The sequence below is a fragment of the Peromyscus maniculatus genome, chromosome X (genome assembly GCF_049852395.1).
Source record: "Peromyscus maniculatus bairdii isolate BWxNUB_F1_BW_parent chromosome X, HU_Pman_BW_mat_3.1, whole genome shotgun sequence".
NCBI lineage: Eukaryota > Metazoa > Chordata > Mammalia > Rodentia > Cricetidae > Peromyscus > Peromyscus maniculatus.
In genome coordinates, this window is record NC_134875.1 from 110,088,478 (window position 1) to 110,106,214 (window position 17,737).

Below are 17,737 nucleotides of genomic sequence, written 5' to 3' on the forward strand. Positions count from 1 at the left end.
GGGTCTGGTCAGCCACCTGAGACCATGTTGATTCTGAAGGCCGTGCCACTACAAGGGCCATACTGATTTGGGGGAGCTGTGCTGCAGTGGCCAGTGTCTGGGGTGATGTCTGTGGTTCCTGTTACCACCAAGGGCTCTGCATGCAGATGCTCGGGGTCTGGTCAGCCACCTGGGACCATGTTTGTGTCCAAGGGCCATGCTGCTATTAGGGCCTTACTGATCTGGATGGCCTGTGCTGTCACCAGGGCCATGGTGATGTCTGCCCTGAGCTGCTACAGAGGGCCATGTCTGGGCCTTTGGTCCTATTGCAGCTGGGGTCTGTGTTGATGTCCATGGCCCTTGTTGCCATGGGGGTCATGGGAACCATGCATGTTGACATCCAAGCGCCATACTGAGCTGCCCACGCCCCTCACTGGCCCTGGGATAGCTGGCCCTGCCCCCTGCCCTGCTGGACACTGCTGCAGGAGAGCTGACCATTGCACTCTGGAAAGATGGACCCAGCCCTCACCATGGGGTGAGCACCTCACCTGGGCAGCCCACTAGAGCTGACCTGTTGTTGGGACGCAGGGGAGCTGACCCTGAGGTCCTGAGAGCAGCAGAGATGACCCTGCCCCCTCCTGTCTGCCATGTAGTGGCATGGATGAGAAAGATGCCTCCCCTCTGCCCCTTGCTACCTGTGTGGGCGAGAGAGTTGGCCCCGGGGGTCACAAGACTGGGAGAATTAGGCCTGTCCCTCACTGGAGCACATAGAGAGGTGGCCCTGCACCCCACCTGGGCAGCACACTAGAGCTGACCCTCTTGGTGGTGGCACAGGTGAGCCAGCCTTGAACAAATGAGAGTGGACACGGCCCCCATATGCCCCCTACATGCAGTGGAGAGAGGGGGTCCTGTACTTTACCTGGGCAAGACAGTAGAGCTGGTCCTTGTGGTGTGAGTGCGGCAGACCTGGGGCCTGAGAACAGAACTGGCCCTGCTCCTTGCTGCAGGCTGCGTTGGCGGGCTGGCTGAGGCAGTGCTGGAGAGCTCGCCCAGGCAGTGAAGATGAGGGAGAGCTGGCAGGCTGACCAACCCAGCTACCACCCAGGCCCAGAACCAGGGCTATGGGTTGGCCACCTGAACATTCACCCTAACTGTGATCTGTCGAGCATGTGAAGGGGACAAACCTACAGATCCAAATCTGCAGGATCCCCAGGACACAGGACAACAAAGGGATAACCCAGAAGAACCCCGGTGAGAGCCTCTCAAATCAATGGTGTAGCAGAGGGGAGCCTCGACCCAGACCAGTGACTCATGGCAGTGAACACTTGCGAGGGAAGCTGGAAGGACTAAGGGTGAATGAACAGTGTGACTCACCGGGCCACACCACAGCTTCCACAAGGAGATTCTTCTCCTTTTGTGTTTGTTCTTTTGCTTTGTTTGTTAGTTTTCTTTGGTTTTTGGTTTTTCTTTTGAAGTTTGTTTTATTTTTTGGGGGGTTTGCAAAGGCAGAGTGCGGATTGGGTGGCAAGGAGATGGGTGGGATCAGGAGGCATAATGTGAAATCCGCAAAAAAATCAATAAAAGTTTGGAAACAAAAACCAAAACAAAACCTACCCATCACTGTCATCAAGAATACTGGAAGTTAAGGCATCCTTCTCTTAGTATATTTTCTTCTCATAGACAAGTCACTGTGCTGTGAGATACCACATCGAGAAGCCATATGAAGGAAAACTGAGGTATATGGGTCAGCGACGCTTGCTGAGAAGGCACCAGACAGCCAGAATTTACCAAAGAAGTCAGATAACTGCAACTCCAGATGACATAAGGGACAGAAGAACCACTCACTAAAGGTACTAGTGAAAGAAAACAGCATTGCCATTGTGTTAAGCCACCATGTTTTGGAGTTCTTGAGAAAGATTATTAACACTGGTATCAAATGTTTTCTTTCAGGCTGTCACAACAAGGCAAAAATGTAATTATACCATTACAGTTTGAGAAGGCTCTAAAGTCTTTCACTAGGCTCCTTTGGAGATGGAAGACGAAGCCTTTAGACACTGAACAGAGGGAGACATAGGCAGAATTGCCTATACAGAAATTGATAGGAATTCCTGGAGTGAATGAAGATAGAGAGCATAGAGGGTGGAGCAGAGAGGGAGAGAGCAAATGAGGACTAGTGTAAATGTGAGGCGAGAATGAGAGCCAGAAAGAGTAGACGGGCAACATGGCCAGGGACTGGCTTTTCTGAGGAAAGAAGAGCCATGAGCAATCCTGGTAGCAGGAGGGTCTTTTAACATAGATTGCTAGCATCTATTTATTATATTATAAACTTTATGGCTTTTTAGAGTGTGTTCTACTGAAATCACTATAAAATGGAAAGAGAAATGAAACATTCACTAAAATTATTTATATGGATAGAAAGGAAGGCAGCTGTGAGCCAGGGCCAAATGTTAATTTGCCTCACTTCTTTTATTTTTTTTAAAACTTTTTCTTGATTCTTTGTTGATTTCACAGCATGCATTCTGATCCCATTCATCTCCCCATCCCTTTGTATCCACCCTCTGCCCTCGCAGCCTTCCCTGCAAAATAAGATAAAATTTAAAAGAAAAACAAACAACAAAAACAAACAGAAAACAAAAACAGAACAAACAAAATCTTGACATGGAAACTGTAGTGTGGCCCAGTGAGTCACGCAGTTTACTCTTCAGTCCATACATCTTTACTTGTAAGTGTTCATTGCAATGGTCTGGTTTGAGGCCTCTGGTTTCTGCTACACTATCGATGTTGGGTTCTCACTGGGATTCCTCTTGGATATCCTGTTGTTGCCTCACGTGATGAAGGTCCTGCAGCTTTGGGTCTGCAGTTTCCGGCCCCTTCACATGTTCCAGCAGTCCATAGATGAGGTGGGTTTTGGGGTGGGCTAACTCAGGGCTGCTTCGGGGCTTGGCTGGTAGGTAGGTTGGTCAGCATGCCAGCTTTCCCTCATTGTCACCACCTGGGCAAGCTCTCCAGCACTGCCCTGGCTAGCTTACTCAATGAAGTAGACAGCAAGGACCGAAGGTTCAGTTCTCCAGCTCTCAGGCCCTCAGGTCTGGCTGACCTGCAGTCACACCTCTAGGGTCAGATCTATTGTTTTGCCCAAGTGAGGTTCAGGGCCCATTCTTTTGAGTGCTGCAGTTGGTGAGGGACAGGTTCAGCTCTCCCACTCTCATGCCCCCAAGGCCAGCTCTCCTGCCTGCTGCAGGTGGCAAGGGGTGAGGGAGGGCATCTTTCCCTCACCTATGCTACCACATGGCATATGGGATGGCCAGGCCAGCTCTCCTGCTCTCACACCCTCAGGGTCAGCTCACCTATGTCCCCACCAACAGGATCAGCTCTACTGTACTGCCCAGGCAAAGTGCAGGACCTGCTCTCCCCAGTGCTGCAACCAGTGAGGGGCAGGAGCAGCTCTCCCACCCACCACAGGCAGTAAAGGGTGGGGCTAGAGGGAGGGCATCTCCACTCACCCACTCCACCCGCATAACAGATGAGGGGTGGGGCCAGATCTCCCATGCACATTCTCAGGGCCAAATCACCGGTGCCCCTGCCAACAGGGTCAGCTCTACTGTGCTGTGGTATAATCCTTCTGTACATTGTAAAAATGTGTTGCTCTCATTGTTACTAAAAAGCTGATTGACCAATAGCTAGGCAGGATTTTCAGGGCAGAGAGAATGTTGGGAAGAAGGGCGGAATCAGAGGAGTCACCAAGAGACTCAAAGGGAGCAAGGCATTGCCACAAGCCAGGGGCAAAACATAAACTAATAGAATAAATGGGTTAATTTAAGTTGTAAGAGCTAGTTAGTAATAAGCCTGAGGTATTGACCAACCATGTATAATTAAGTCTTCGTGTCAGTTATTTGGGAACTGGTGGGCAGGAAAGAAAAGTCTGTCTACACTAATGTGCTGCCAGAGTGAGGTTCAGGGCGTGCTCTCCTGAGTGATGCAGCTGGTGAGGGGCAGGGTTAGCTCTCCTACTCTCCTGACCCCAGGACCAGATATCTCATCTGTAGGTGGTGAAGGACAAGGGGTGAGTGGGGGTCATCTCTCCCTCACCCATGCCACCTCGTGACAGACAAATAGTTGTTGCCTCAGTTCTTAACATATCAGTTTTTTTGGTTCTTTTATTCATTAGTACAGTATGAGATGTTCCATTCTACCCCTTTCTGGGAACTGTATTGGCATCCACAAGGAACAGAGGCACTTGTATTCATAAGCAAATTGGTATAGTATTAAAAGCAGCAGCTCAGTAGTTTGGGCATGTAGATCCATGGTAGAGTGTTTGCTTGGCACACATGGGTTTGAACCCCAGAATAGAAAATAAAAGAGAAAAAGAAAACACCGAGATCAAGGTGTTCATTAGGGAAAGATTTAAGTTACTATGTAAAAAGAATTATAGTATCACTAGCAAGAATGTTGGGATTAAACATCTAAGGAATAAAGGCTTAAGGATCTATTTTGTTAGCTCTGTTTTAGCTTTTGTAATACATAGTCTAGAGTTTCTTTGCTTTGGAGATTGCTGTTTTCCCTCAGTTAGATGGAGGAAGCAGGGCTGTGTTTCCCACCTGGACAGAGACAAGGTAAATGACAGTAAGAAATGTACTTGTGGTACTCACCAAGAACCAGAAATCTTAGCAAAAATTAGGCAGGAATCAGGGGCTCCTAGGACTCTGCAGACACCTGGACAAGGCATGGACTTCCTCATAAGGTTTGGGAAGGATTGAGCCAAGCTCTTCCACATCCAAATCAAAGAAGCAAAGGACAATTGTGTTTTTCCCAAACGGACTCCAAGAGAGACTTAGACCACAGTGGGCCATGGGCATGAATTGTATGCAATAAATTCTTTCCTTTAGTTTCTGTTCCAGAAGTTTGTTTTAGCATGAAATTTGCTATCAATTCTCTGTGGAAGAATTGAGACTAGCATGACTAAAATCATCTTCTGTGTTCTAGAGTTCAAATGTAGAATGCCAGTTGAAATATCAGGTTTTTAAATATGTTATTTCAAATAAGGTACTTTCTAAAAGTCAGACAAAATTTTAGAAAAAAACTTTGGTAGTATGGTATAGGCCCTAGCTAGTGGAAGGTTCCTCTCACCTTCCAAGTTTGAAAGCATTTTCAGAGTAATAGAATCTAGTCCCTTTATTTTATTGTTTATGAAAATAAGCTCTAGGAAGTGAGATAAAAAATCCACAATAAAGAGTTTGTTAAGATGGGAATGGAGAAATGGCTCAGTAATTAAAAGCTCTGGCTGCTCTTCCAGAGGACCAGTTAGCAATGTTGGGCAGCTCATAACTACCTGTAACTCCAGGGTATCTGGCACCCTCTTCTGGCCTTTATGGGCACTTGCATGCATGTGCACTTAAATCTCCCTCCCCCATAAACACACAATTAGAAACAAAATAGACATTTTTGTAAAAGTTTGTTGGTGGCTGGGGAAAAGACTCAGTTTGTAAAATGCCTGCCCAACAAGCAGGAGGACTTGAGTTCAGGTCCCCAGAAACCACATAAAAAGCTAGAGGTGGCAGCATGCTCCTATAACCTCAGCCTTGGGGTAAGGGGTAGAGATAGTTGATTGCTGAATCATTGGTCAGCCAGGCTAACTGAATTGATGAGCTTCGTGTTCAGTGAGAAATTTTGTCTCAAAAAATAAGGGTGGAGAGTGATTGAGGAAAGACACTCAATATTGACCCTAGGCCTCCACATGCACAAACAACATATATGCAACACATACATAACACACACACACACACACACACACACACACACACACACACACACACACACTTTCCTAGGTAACAGAGTTGTAAGGGGGCAGTTTTGAAAAAAATCTTGAAGCCCTTCTGACAGAGAATTCCATGACTTGTGGTAAGTTACATTTCTGTTCTCCTAAACGCTCTCCCTCTCCTCCTTCTAGCACCCCTGCTTTGGTTCATGAGGTTTCGCTTCCATTTGCCTCTGTGGCCTGAAGTAACAGAAGAGCACAGAGCTGTGAAAGACACAAATAAGAAATACACTTTTCTGGTTGTAAGTTTTGAAGTTGTTGCCACAGGCTACCCTCACCTAGTCACATGATTCCTGGTTTTCTCTACCTTGCAGACAGGTTGTCTTGAAAGGAAGGGAGCATATTATCCATTGCTCTTCCCAGAAACTACATTTCAGCTTTGAGCTGCTAATTTGGAATGTCGCTGCCAATATTCATTTTCTATGAGTCTGGGTGGCCCATCTGAATGGATCTAAACAGCCTGGAAAGTTGGAACATCAGAGTCAGGGGGTTGCCAGTTTTGTGGTTCATCCTCTTACCCAAGGCCAGTCCTTATCCTTAATCAGTGCAACAAGAACGTCTAAGTTAGTGGTTTTTGTACTGTGTCCAAAAACTTCAGTTTCTAGTTCAACAGTGCAGAATAAAGTTTTTATTCTGTATTGCTCATCTTTTTTTTTTTTTTTGTTTGTTTGTTTGTTTTTCGAGACAGGGTTTCTCTGTGTAGCTTTGTGCCTTTCCTGGATCTCGCTCTGTAGACCAGGCTAGCCTCGAACTCACAGAGATCCACCTGCCTCTGCCTCCCAAGTGCTGGGATCAAAGGTCTGAGCCACCACCGCCCGGCGCTCATCTTTTAAAGTAAGTGTGAAGCAGTCAAAGAGGTTGAATGAAGTACTTGTTGGTGGTTATGTCATTAGTGTCACACATTGTATGCCATTTGAGATGAGGTAATGGCAGCCCCAGAATTGGATTTTATAATTAGAGAGTCATCATTTGGCTGGATAGTTGATGTATCTGCTCTGTGACTCATACACCATCCCAAAGCAAATCCTAAATGCCAGACTTAGGTTATGATTTATGGTGCTGGGAATCAACCCTAGGTGGGGCCTTATGCATGCTAAGCGTGTGTTCTAATACTGATTCTACTTCCAGCCCCTAGATTGAATATAATTTTTGAGCTTTGAGAATTTTTGTATTTGCCTAGACAAGAATCAGTGTTACCTAAGTGTTTTGTCCAAAATCAGAGGGAGATTCATTTTAATCATTATTATCTCAAAATATTATTTTTCATAAACAGTCCTTGTATTGTAGCTCAGATTTAGTTTATTTTATAAAGTAGTAAACAAGTTTTGATAAGAACCCTGAGTGAATTCTATCTGTATAAAAGGCCTTCTTAAAGTGAATTTTATATTTGGCACTTCACAAGTAAACAAACAAATAAAAACACCCATCGACGACAGTAATTAAAACTGATTGGAGAAAGCTGTGTGTTTGAGGTATTGGTGTGGGATAACTCCAAGAGTTAAGACCAGAGTTATTTCATGTCAGCATTAAGCAGGCAGTCTTAAAAATCTCTCTGAAGTAACTTCAGCAGAAGCAAGATGTTTTGTTTATATATCTTAAAAAGTTCACAAAGACTACAATATATGGAAATGGTGAGTGTAACCTGAGTGACAACCCTATTCTAACATGAGCCGTGGCTGATCTTGCCTGGCCAAGGGCCTCCCAAGTACAGAAACCACCATGAGCTGTTGCCACAGAGCTGGGTAAAGGCTCCAGACCAGGGAGGGGGGGAATCACAGAAAAAAACAAAGGACAGTGCCTATCATTCCTCCCCACTTCATCCGTATGTTTCCTGTTGCCTCTATGAGCTGACAACTATTTTTGGCTGTGTGCTATGACCTGCAAAGCTTGGGTCTGGAACCCTGACTAGGGGTGGCGAGTTGATGAAGAAATGATAGACACATGTACCAAAAACTCTGTAGTCAGGTGCACTATGCATGCTGTGATGGAGGTGCACCTACTTCCTCTGTATCCTGTGACCTCAGCAGTGTTTATTATATACGGCAGAGGAGGTGTGGGGAGGGAGTATTGTTAGCTAGGGTCAGTAGGAAGTCTCTGTAGATAAGCAGTCTCAAGTCCTAAACATCCACGAGGAGGAAGCTAGTTTTTATACACATGAATCAATCATTTGTAAATACTCATATTTGGACTAGGGGAAGGAGATTTTATCAATCCTGAGCTGGACCCATATGGGGATAGGTTTGGCCAGTTTCCCATGGGCCTGAGGCCTTGGGTTTTGTCATGGTTGTGCCTATGTCAACAATACACATTCTCTTGGGACATCATTCATTTTGGGCTTCTTTCTCTCCTTACAGCTATTTTGCAGAATTTCCTTGGATAAGAGACAGTCAAGTGGCGAAGAGACTAGATTCCAGAGCAAGCTGCCTAGCTTCAAATTCTGGCATTGCTGCCTAATTAGTTGTGTTACCTTGAACACATTTCTTAATTTCTCTATGTCTCATTCAGTAAACAAAAGGGCATGAAATTTATTTCCAGCTCATAGCAAATGCCACTTAGACATTAACTGCAACTGTGATTTGGAATTCTGCCTGTGAGGATAGGGCTCATCTAGTTTTATCAGGACACCCAGTTGTCAGGATATCTCAAAAGCCTACTACAGAAACTGCTATGTGACCTTGGTCTCTTATACAAGTCCAAGGGTGGAAGGGGCATAGGTCAGCCCTGGGATGGTAACGCCACCCCTCGCCTGAGTAGGGCCAGGGCAAGTCTGGAAGTTCCTAACATGGATTCAGGGGTGAAGCCCTAACTGGTGGCTGCAGCCAGGCTTCCAGAAGGGCATAATATGGACTTTCCTAATACTTCTTGCATGATGACAGTGCTTTGAGCCTGCAGGATTCAGTTACGGGGGATTTTCTATAAACATTTGTCATGGTAAAGACCTCTTCAACCACTTAGTCCAATACAAGACTGAGACATCCAAACAAGGGTATTAGGATCCCCATTCCCACAGGGAAATGGGGTTCAATTGGTCTGGCTGTCATGTCTGGGATAGTTGATGGGGAATCCCTCTGCCTCGGCATTTCCTTTCAAGATACAGCCTCTCTGCCATGCTGCGGCAGATGCTGTCACCTCATCTCATTATCCACTAATCGTTCCTCTTTTCTGGTGTCTCCCTCACACTGGGAAAATAATAAAAAATATCCTACTTGATCTTGTAGGCAGTTATATGACACAGTTGTTGTCAAGGGAGTCTCAGGGGAATTTCTCTGAGAAGTACTTCTCTCTATGTATTAGTTAATTTTCTAATTACAACATGCTTGACAGAAATGACTTAGGGGAGGAAATGTTTAACTTGGTTCACAGTTTCAGAGTGATTTAAGTTTGTCATGGAGCAGAAGGCATGATGATGAGAGTGTGTGTGGGGGCATAGTCTTTTTTGCATGGCACAAGGGAAAAAGCACAACAAGATTCCTGGGCTACTATATCCATAAGGACTGGTCCCCAGTGACCTGCTTTTTCCAGATAGGTACTACCTATTAAAGGTTCTGCTATCCCCTAAATAGAATCACCATATATGTATATGCCATGAGCCTGTGGGAGACAGTTCATATTCAAACTGTAATACCCTGTTTTCTGCACTTGGGGACACTAGCATGAGGGAATGATACAGCTATTTGTTATTAAGCAACATACCCAAGAACATAGTCCAAGAATGGAGTTGTGGGAGAATTCTGAGTGCTTGTGAGAAAACACCAAGAAAATAAGAGTCTTGTGACCTCAGTTTCTTCAGAATATGGAACAGTTCTTGGAATGTGTTTTCGTGGCTTTCCCAGGTGTAGTGGATTGGAGTGAGCTTTTTTCAGCTGTAGTTATTCATGTGCTTCTGTGGAGAAAGATGTTTTTGCCACCTGCTGCTCATCATTGTGATTGTGTACTCCACTCACGTGATTCTTCTTAACCCCCACAGTATAAATGCCCGATGCTCTGACTAAAGTTAACTATTGCATGAGACTTTAGTTCACCTCATTTTTAGGCCCTGTTCTCCCAGGTTCACACTGCCAACGAGAGCGGTAAACAAGTGGCACCACGAATCAGGGACCTGAAGTCAGCTATAAGACAGTGAGGGCCCTCACAGAAAGGTGAGTGAGCATGATGGGGCAGAAACCAGGGAGGATTTTGCCTTTTGTCAAGCTTGTGTATCTTTTTTTTTTTTAAAAGAAAGGAGGAACACAAGTATATAATCACTGGTTTCTAAAATTTATTTATTATTTTTAATTTTTGTACATGGGTGTTTTGCCTGCATGTATGTGTATATGAGGTGACGGGATCCCCTGGAACTGGAGTTACAGACAGTTGTGAGCTGCCATGTTGGTGCTAGGAATTAAACCTGGGTCCTCTGGAAGAGCAGTCCCTGTTCTTAACCACAGAGCCATCTCTCCAGTCCCATAATTGATGGTTTCTAGAAGAAGGAATTTCAGATGAAGAAATAGGGACAGGGCAAAAGAACTCTGTTCAATTCCAGGTCACCTGGGCATTAATTAAGACTTATTAAAATGCTTAAGGAAGATAAGGAGGATATTAATCATGAGGAAGAGATGGCTAATTCATTGAGTGAATACAAACTGGATGATCAAACCTTACAATTGGTAAAAGAGGCAAAATGAGATTTCTTTTCCCATTTAGGAAAAAGTAAAAGTCCAAACAGCACCACTGACAACTGTGACAGTGACACTTTCCTGAGCTCCCTTCCTGGGTCCTTTAGATATGGATCCTCCATTGACTGCAAGTGACCCTGAAGCATGTGGTGAGGAATTTGATAATCTAATCTTCAATCCTCTCCACTTCCTGGTGAGGATTTGGGAGAGCCTATAGAAATGCTAAGTTTAAAAAAAATAAAAAATAAAAAAAATGCTAAGTTTACAACCTAGGCAAGCTAGGGCAGGCCAGAGGAATGGAATTCAGTTCCCAGTTCTTCCACAGCCTCATGAACTGCTCTTGGTACTTCCAAGGGCAATTTCAGCAAAATCAAAATGTTTACCTAATCAGGCACTACCCAACCTATTTAAAACTCTAGAAGGAGGGGCTGCACTGGACAGGCCTTGAATGTTATTTTGAGAGGCAAGAAAAGAACCACAGCTATTTGAATCCAGACTAAAAGGCATTTGTGTACAGTATGGCTCCTTCACTGCCTTTAAACTTACATATTTTTTCCCTTCACATTGTCTGCTACTGATATTACAGCATAAGAGGAGAAACTTTGGAATGGATCTATTTACCCTGCAAGGGCCATAAAATACTAAGTGCTTATCTTACTCTTCTTGTTCAATTAGTAAATCAGGGAGGAACTGATGTCCACAGTTATATGGACTCGATTGTAGCAGGCATTTTCCTGGTCCTGCCTGGTCCACAGTCAGGACAAATCTCTCACCTGCCAGTCCTGCAGCCACTTAGACCCAACCAAGTAAACACACAGAAACTTATATTGCTTATAAACTGTATGGCCACAGCAGGCTTCTTGTTTTCTAGTTCTTATATCTTTTTTTTTTTTTTTAAAGTTTTTCGAGACAGGGTTTCTCTGTGTAGCTTTGTGCCTTTCCTGGAACTCACTTGGTAGCCCAGGCTGGCCTCGAACTCACAAAGATCCGCCTATCTCTGCCTCCCGAGTGCTGGGATTAAAGGCGTGCACCACCACCGCCCGGCCCTAAGTTCTTATATCTTAAATTAACCCATATCTATTAGTCTATAAGTTGCCACGTGGCTCATGGCTTATTGGTACCTTACATTTCACTTTTCATGGTGGCAGCTGGCAGTGTCTCTCTGCCTCAGCCTTCCTGTCCCCAGAATTCTCTTCTCTGCTTTTTCTGCATATACTTCCTGCCTGGCTACTGGCCAATCAGTGTTTTATTTATTAACCAGTCAGAGCAACACATTTAACATACAGAATATCCCACAGCACTTCCCCTTTTCTTTTTCTTTTTTTTTTAAGGAAGGTTTTAACTTTCACACAGTAAAATTACAGATAACACAACAATTATCAAGCAAGAATTATAGTTACAATATCTAGTCTATTTATAATAATAGTCTATTTGTATTTGGCAAAATTAAAGAAGATATCCTATCTGTCTTATATTTATGAGTCTAAGGTTTCATATCTAACTTATCTTTTATCATAACTAAGGAAAATTATAACTATCTAGTCTTTAACTACATCAAAGACTTCAGAAGGATATAATATTACCCGAGAAATGGGAGAAGGACACAAGCAACTTTCGGGGTCTTGTGAGAGTAGACAGAGACAGCTGGCAGCCTGGACAGTATTCCAAAGTTTCTTTGTCAAGTTGGGGCATCTGTCTTCAGTCCACAGGCCTAGAGTCTATCAGTCACTTTTCTCTGTGTCCTGTAGAATGTATGGCAGTTTCCTCTGCAAAGTAGGAACCTGAAGGACCATTTTGCCAAGCAAAGTTCAGTGGTCACCTTCCTATGGGTCCTGCATGTCCAGTTGATACATTTTTTCAAGCAGTCCAGGCAAGAACAATTTCTTGCCCAAATGGCTATTTTTCCAAGGTGAAGATAAACTCCATATGGAGTGTCTTAGATGCCCATCCTCCTTTCTGAAGTAAATCCGGTGCTGCCAGGAGCAGACATGTCTCACTGTCCAGAAAGTCTAAATTTTTAAAACATTTTAAATGCTATATTCTATTGGTCTTTGAAGTGTTTAAAGATTACCTATCTATCTGAAATATATCTATGTATACCTAGAAAACTTAACTAACATGCTACAAGTTTGACTATCATAGAAGACTAATTATTAATCTGTATTTCTTAATTACCATTACAATCTAAATGAGTTACATAAACATAAAACCTCAAATAAGAGCAGAAATATATATACAGTATAACAAAATTAAGTTTAAACTTGTATCAATAAACTAAAATCCATAGCAATGTAAAACATTTTAAAGAAGTTGCTCTTTAAAAGTAGATTAAATAATCTACCTTTTCATCCTGTCATATCTATATCATATCCCCTTTTCTTCTTTAGAAAGAGATCACATTTATAATCAACCCGATTTAAATAAAAATATTGGATTTTCTCTGTCCCACACCAGAGGGCTCTTCTGATATGGAACAAAAGAATCTCTCAACCTTTTTTTTTTTTTTGGCAATATGTTTGGGTTTAGAGAAGGAATGAGCCAATTCTATCTCCAAAGCCAGCTTGGTATATTTGGGAATTTGGGCATAGCTTCTCTTACTACTTCCTGCTGGAAGGGGGCACTGTATCTTATGGGGACACAAAGAAAATTTTAGGATTATGGAGTAGTCCGTGAGGGTGTATCCTCTGAGCCAGTTGCCTTGAAACCATTCTGGATGTTGGATCATCTGGGCCATGGTGTCATTGGAGACCTTTCAGGGGGTCTTGGCTGGTCAAACCTGATGGATCTTAATCTGGAACAAATCCATAGCCTCTGGCTTTCTGTGGAAACAAAATCAGGGCCTCCTTTCCAAAACAACATATCCTTACATCTAAATTTTGAAGTCAAGATACCTTTAAAATATACATATTGACTTAACTCAACAGTTTTTACAATCAAATGTTTTTCTGCAGTTAAAAATCCCAAAGACAACACAATCCAGATTCTCTGTGTAATATCCATCTTTATGTGGCTTATTTTTTATATTGATTTTACTGTCTCTGTAAAGACTTTATTTTTTAAAACTATGTATTTCTTTATATAACTGTATATATCATCTTTTTTTGTCTCTTTCAAGCCTACATATATTTTTTTGTGATATATATTTTTTATTTTACAGTATCATTCAGTTCTACATATCAGCCATGGGTTCCCCTATTCTCCCCCCTCCCACGCCCTCCCCTTACCCCCAGCCCACCCTCCATTCCCACCTCCTCCAGGACAAGTCCTCCCCCGAGGACTGTGATCAACTTGGTAGACTCAGTCCAGGGAGGTCCAGTCCCTTCCTCCCAGACTAAGCCAAGTGTCCCTGCATAAGTTCCAGGTTTCAGACAGCCAACTCATGCAATGAGCACAGGACTTGGTCCCAATGCCTAGATGCCTCCCAAACTGATCAAGCCAATCAACTGTCTCACCTATTCAGAGGGCCTGATCCAGCTGGGAGCCCCTCAGCCTTTGGTTCATAGTTCATGTGTTTCCATTCATTTGGCTATTTTTTTCAATAATTGAGTAAAACTGGAATTTATATGCCACAGTTGTCCTAGGGACCTCCATGCTATATATATAGCCTCTATGGTTCTATGGGTTGTGGTCTGATTGTTCTTTATTTTATATCTAGAATCCACCAATGAGTGAGTACATACCATAACTGTCTTTCTGGGTTTGGGTTACCTCACTCAGGATGATTTTTTCTAGTTCCATCCATTTGCCTGCAAATTTCATGCTTTCATTGTTTTTCTCTGCTGAGTAGTACTTCATTGTGTATATGTACCACATTTTTTTCATCCATTCTTCCGTTGATGGGCATCTAGGTTGTTTCCAGGTTCTGGCTATTACAAATAGTGCTGCTATGAACATAGCTGAGCATGTATCTTTATGGTATAAATCAGCATTCCTTGGGTAGATGCCCACCTACATATATTTTATACACATTGTAAACTATTCCATCTGAATCCATTTTATTGTGAAACTATTGCTTGAAACTGCAGCATTCTAAGACTGAAACTGTGCTGTGGCTGCTGGCTCCACCCACCTCAGCTTCCCAACATGGTGGTGGTACATTTACCACTGGCTCTGGGAGCCATCAACTCTTAGAAACAGTGGGTCTATGCTTTTATCAAATCATGTAGCACAGAAACCTTTTTTTTTTTTTTTTTTTTTAACTAGCAAAAACTATATCCAACACACAGCATAGTGTGCAGCTTGGAGACACCTCTGTGTGTAACATAGCTTAGGTCAAACACACACACACACACACACACACACACACACACACACACACACACACGCCATGAACCCGCCATAGAGTAGCTCAAACCCTCAGGCTGCTGCTAACTTGAGAGAGACAACTAGGAAGCTATTTTTAGCTCTGTTTTAGAATCTTTTTTCTCAGGTTTTAGGTGGAAACTCTTGCCAACCTATTGGGTGCCATTTGTAGCTGGTGTTTTCCTGGTCCTGTCTGGCCCATGGTCAGGACAAATCTCTTTCATCCGCCAGTCCCGCAGCCGCTTAGACCCAACCAAGTAAACACACAGAGACTTATATTGCTTATAAACTGCATGGCTGCAGCTTGCTTATAAACTGTATGGCCGCAGCAGGCTTCTTGTTCTTATATCTTAAATTAACCCATATCTATTAGTCTATAAGTTGCCATGTGGCTCATGGCTTACCGGTACCTTACATCTCGCTTTTCATGGTGGCAGCTGGCAGTATCTCTTTGCCTCAGCCTTCTACCTTCCAGCATTCTCTTCTCTGCTTTTTCTGCATATACTTCCTGCCTGGCTACTGGCCAGTCAGTGTTTTATTTATTAACCAATCAGAGCAACACATTTAACATACAGAACATCCTACAGCACTTGATCCTTGCTGCATTAACTAACAATCAGTTTTTATTTTATTATTTTTTAAATTTATTTATTTATTTTATGTGCATTGGTGTTTGCCTTCATGTATGTCTGGGGTCCCCTGGAACTGGAGTTACAGACAGTTGTGAGCTGTCATGTGGGTGCTGGGAATTGAACCTGGGGTCTCTTGAAGAGCAGTCAGTGTTCTTAACTGCTGAACCATCTCTCCAGTCCTAACAATCAGTTTTAAAAAGCATTACAGAACACTATGAATTTTCAAATTTCATTTTCAGATTACTATGGAAGGATAGGAAATCATTTTCCAGCTGGCAAACTATGGGATTTTCTCATACAAACTGAATTTTTGATTACAAAAATGGTCCAATCTTTTCCCATTCCACAGGGAGATATTTATTTTATTGGTAGTCATCTAATGGTATAGAGTGGCTCATGGCCCAGATATTATCAGTCTATTAATGGTTCCTTTCTTTTAGCCAAACAAATGGGACTGGCTGTTTTGATTCATCTATTATGGTTAATTCATAACCCCTAAATATTGTTTCAGATTCTGCTTAGTACTTCTAGCAACTGACTTATACTCCATGTACACTCTAGCGTCCCTGGTTTTATTGTAGAAGGAAATAAGCAAGCTGATGCATTAACCTGCTCTACTTTTACTTCTCCAGAAGAAAATTTGGAAGGGGTATGTGTCTGTCATTGCAGATGGATCCACTGAAACATCATGGATTCCTCTTTGGCTCCTCCAGCCCTGGGCCATCAAGAACACTCTGGAAGTCACCAGAAAGATAGCAAACCGCCCTCCAGCTAAACAGCAAAAGGAGATATCGATCATATCACCAGAAGTGAAGTCTGCCCACCTGGGGCCAAGTTACAGCTCTATGCACCAAGGGAGAAGTTATTTTACTAATGACTCTGTGTTTCTGACTGGACCTTGAGACCATAAAAGACTCATTCATCCATCTGAAGAAGGGACTGCATTTAATTTTTCCTTGGGATTTGAATCACTTCCCATTTGCATAGGCCATCATAGCACTTGTATTCCTACTAAAGGCAAATATGGGCTTATGATCTATAAGATATCAGAACTACTAATCATATGGGTCTCTTTTCAAGCTAGTCTCTAGATTTTTCTGATCAATATAATGTAACTAATAGTACAGGACATAGTTTGTATCTCTATGCTTGGTGCTTCTTGGTGGCAGAGTATTACACACAATGCTTTCACTGTCCTAATATCATTTGCTTGCTTATAGGATACTCATCAAATGACAACTAGATTTATCTATAACATCTCAAATCAAAACCACTTTGCATATCCTGCAATCAAAAACTAAAAAGGGGTGAGATAGAAGTCACAACATGATCCAAGAATGGAGTCATGTGAGGGGAATTCTGGGTGCTTGTGAGAAAACTCCAAGAAAACAAGAGTTTGTGACTCTAGTTTCTTCAAAACACAGAATTGTTCTTGGAATGTATTTTTGTGTTCCTCCCATGTGTAGCAGATAGGAGTGACTTACTTCAGGTGTTGTTATTCATATGCCTCTATGAGAAAATATGTGGGTTTTTTTTGCCATGTGTGGCTTGTCCTTGTGGTTGTATACTTTACTCAGGTGAATCTTCCTAATTCTCAGAGTATAAATTATCTGATGTGCTGAATAAAGCTGACTATTGCATGCGACTTTAGTTTGCCTCATTTTTATGCTCCATTCTCTCAGGTTCATGCCATCAACTAGACAATATATTGAAGAATAATAGAAGGTTAGGATGAAAAAAAACCCTGAAATCTCAATGACATTGCTGCTCAAAGAAATGTAGGATTGGGGCTTGAGAGATGGCTCACTTGGTAAAATGCTTGCTACACAACCATTAGGACTGGACTTTGATTCCCAGGATCTATATAAAAATCAAAGCATGATGGTGTGTGCTTGTAACATCTCTGGAGCTTGCTGACCACCCAGATTAGCCTAGTCAGTGAGCCCCAGTGACAGTGTACAATGTATAAGACAAAGAATGACACCCAAGGTTGATATCTGGTTTCCACATGCATACACATGAACATACACACAGAGGAAGAGAGAAAGAGACATAGAGACAGACAGAGAAGCAGAGAGACATAATCCTAAGATTGAAGCCAGTCATGTTGGCTCATGCCCATGATCCTAGAGTTTAGGAGGGTAAGGAAAGAAAAATTGTAACAAGTATGAGGTCAGCTTTAGTTACAGTACCAGTTCCAGTTGAATAAAGGCTACATAGACAAACACTGAAAACTAATAAAATCCTAGGTCTATTGTAGAATATTATTTTAAGATGTGTTACATTTATTTATGCTGTGGAACATTTGTTTAATGATGCAAAGATGTGTTGCATTCTTTTATGTTGCATTTGTT

General features: G+C 42.7%; 1 long non-coding RNA gene across 8 annotated transcripts in view; it reads left to right on the plus strand.

Moving 5' to 3' along the window:
- Positions 1–17,082, plus strand: part of LOC107400732 (uncharacterized) — a 49,797-nt gene extending 32,715 nt beyond the window's left edge. For 2 of the 8 annotated variants that reach the window (XR_006068234.2, XR_013048092.1), the window contains 2 exons: positions 1,660–1,829; positions 16,016–17,082. This is a non-coding gene — a long non-coding RNA (uncharacterized LOC107400732). The remainder of the gene's footprint in view (positions 1–1,659; positions 1,830–16,015) is intronic. The other 6 variants (XR_006068235.2, XR_013048089.1, XR_006068239.2 and 3 more) reach the window with 5 other exon arrangements.
- The last annotated feature ends 655 nt before the right edge of the window (positions 17,083–17,737 follow it).